Source organism: Oncorhynchus kisutch, linkage group LG22 (genome assembly GCF_002021735.2).
Source record: "Oncorhynchus kisutch isolate 150728-3 linkage group LG22, Okis_V2, whole genome shotgun sequence".
NCBI classification, from domain to species: domain Eukaryota; kingdom Metazoa; phylum Chordata; class Actinopteri; order Salmoniformes; family Salmonidae; genus Oncorhynchus; species Oncorhynchus kisutch.
This window is the reverse complement of record NC_034195.2, coordinates 24,222,505-24,225,910: the sequence shown is the minus strand read 5'-3', so window position 1 is coordinate 24,225,910 and position 3,406 is coordinate 24,222,505.

Here is a 3,406-nt window from a genome sequence, read left to right as displayed (position 1 = left end):
GAACAGTGAGACAGAAAAATCTGCCTGCTACAAATGAATACAACACTCCTGAATGTACACTACCAGTCCAAAGTTTTAGAACACCTACTCATTCAAGGGTTTTTCTTTATTTGACAATTTTCTACATTGTAGAACAGTAGTGAAGACGTCAAAACTATGAAATAACACATATGGAATCATGTAGTAACCAAAAAAAGTGTTAAACAAATCAAAATGTATTTGAGATTTGAGATTCTTCAAAGTAGCCACCCTTTGTCTAGATGGCAGCTTTGCACACGCTTGGCATTCTCTCAACCAGCTTCACCTGGTATGCTTTTCCAACAGTCTTGAAGGAGTTCCCACATATGCTGAGCCCTTGTTGGCTGCTTTTCCTTCACTCTGCGGTCCAACTCATCTCAAACCATCTCAATTTGGTTAAGGTTGGGGTATTGTGGAGGCCAGGTCATCTGATGCAGCACTCCATCACTCTCCTTCTTGGTAAAATAGCCTTTATGCAGCCTGGAGGTGTGTTGGGTCATTGTCCTGTTGAAAAACAAATGATAGTCCCACTAAGCCCAAACCAGATGGGATGCTGTGTCGCTGCAGAATGCTGTGGTAGCCATGCTGGTTAAGTGTGCCTTGAATTCTAAATAAATCACAGACAGTGTCACCAGCAAAGCACCCCCACATCATAACAACTCCTCCTCCATGCTTTATTGTGGGAGCCACACAAGCAGAGATCATCTGTTCACCCACATCGCGTCTCACAAAGACACAGCGGTTAGAACCAAAAATCTCCAATTTGGACTTCAGACCAAAGGACAAATTTTCACCGGTCTAATGTCCATTGTTCGAGTTTCTTGGCCCAAGCAAGTCTCTTCTTCTTATTGGTGTCCTTTAGTAATGGTTTCTATGCAGCAATTTGACCATGACTGCCTGATTCACACAGTCTCCTCTGAACAGTTGATGTTGAGATGTGTCTGTTACTTGAACTCTGTGAAGCATTTATTTGGGCTGCAATTTCTTTCATCCTTGTGGTGGTCATCATGAAAGCCAGTGTCATCATGGCGTTTGATTGTTTTTGCGACTTCATTTGAAACTTTCAAAGTTCTTGAAATGTTGCGTATTGACTGACCTTCATGTCTTAAAGTAATGATGGACTTTCGTTTATCTTTGCTTATTTGAGCTGTTTTTGCCATAATATGGACTTGGTCTATTAACAAATAGGGATATCTTCTGTATACCACCCCTACTTTGTCACAACACAACTGATTGGCTCAAACGCATTTAGAAGGAATACAATTCCACAAATGAACTTTTAAGAAGGCACACCTGTTAATTGAAATACATTCCAGCTGCATTAAGTATTGCAGTGCATCTCCTCCTCATGGACTGCACCAGATTTGCCAGTTCTTGCTGTGAAATGTTACCCCACTCTTCCATCAAGGCACCTGCAAGTTTCCGGACATTTCTGGGGGGAATGGCCCTAGCCCTCACCCTCCGATCCAACAGGTCCCAGACGTGCTCAATGGGATTGAGATCCGGGCTCTTCGCTGGCCATGGCAGAACACTGGCATTCCTTTTCTTGCAGGAAATCACGCACAGAACGAGCAGTATGGCTTTTGGCATTGTCATGCTGGAGGGTCATGTCAGGATGAGCCTGCAGGAATGGTACCACGTGAGGGAGGAGGATGTCTTCCCTGTAACGCACAGCATTGAGACTGCCTGCAATGACAAAAAGCTCAGTCCGATGATGCTGTGACACACCACCCCAGAGCATGACGGACCCTCCAACTACAAATCGATCCCGCTTCCGAGTACAGGCCTCGGTGTAACACTCATTCCTTAGACGATAAACGCGAATCCGACCATCACCCCTGATGAAACAAAACTGCGGCTCTTCAGTGAAGAGCACTTTCTGCCAGTCCTGTCTGTTCCAGTGTGTTTGTGCCCATAGGCAACATTGTTGCCTGTGATGTCTGGTGAGGACCTGCCTTACAACAGGCCTACAAGCCCTCAGCAGACAGTCTGAGCACTGATAGAGTGCATTCCTGGTTTTTTATTTTACCTTTATTTAACTAGGCAAGTCAGTTAAGAACAAATTCTTATTTTCAATGACAGAACAGTGGGTTAACTGCCTGTTCAGGGGCAGAACGACAGATTTTGTACCTTGTCAGCTCGGGGGTTTGAACTTGTAACCTTCCGGTTACTAGTCCAACGCTCTAACCACTAGGCTACCCTGCCGCCCCAGGTGTGATGTTCTGATGTACCGATCCTGTGCAGGTGTTGTTACACGTGGTCTGCCACTGCGAGGACGTTCAGCTGTCCGTCCCGTCTCCCTGTAGCGCTGTCTTATGCGTCTCACAGTACTGGCATTGCAATTTATTGCCCTGGCCACATCTGCAGTCCTCATGCCTCCTTGCAGCATGCCTAAGGCACATTCACACAAATGAGCAGGGACCCTGGGCATCTTTCTTTTTCGTGTATTTCAGAGTCAGTAGAAAGGCCTCTTAGTGTCTTAAGTGTTCATAACTGTGACCTTAATTGCCTACCATCTGTAAGCTGTTAGTGTCTTAACGACCGTTCCACAGGTGCATGTTCATTAATTGTTTATGGTTAATTGAACAAGCATGGGAAACAGTGTTTAAACCCTTTACAATGAAGACCTGTGAAGTTATTTCGATTTTAAAAAATGATCTATTAAAGACACGGTCCTGAAAAAGGGACTTTTCTTTTTTTGCTGAGTTTAGTTTTGATGTCTTTGCTATTATTCTACAATGTAGAAAATAGTAAAGAATAAAGCAAACCCCTTGAAGGAGTAGGTGTTATAAAACTTGTGACCGGTAGTGTACATATTATCATGAATTTCACTTGTGATTTAAACTTGAATGTGTTGTTATTGTGTATGTATTGTAATATCCATGTATTTCAGTGTCTTCGCCTGCAATGTAGGTTATCAGTAACAACTTGAACTTGAATGTGCCAGAGATCTCCAGGGGTGTTGTACTACTATGGCTGACCCTAAAACAACACATCTCACTGCACCTATCTGGTGTTTGTTTTTATCAGACAAGTGTGGTGTGTTCCTTGACCTCTATTATCAAAGCAAGTAACTTTTTCAAAATTCCCTCCATTTGATTTTTACAAATATTTATCCTGGTTATTCATTCACGTAGTCCTACATATCTTATAATCAATAGCTTCCAGTCCAAACGACATATACATCTAAAACCACTTGACCTCCCTCCATTGTACACCCATTATAATTGCAATTTTTAATTTAACAGATTTTATATGAATATTTTCTGTGATGGGTCTAATTTTCAATAGCTCACTCTCCATATGAGCTGCAGATCTACAGCCAATTGCGGTGGTTTCGTGACCTCTTTTATCAAATGGACATCTTTTATTTTTTCAAATTTCTACA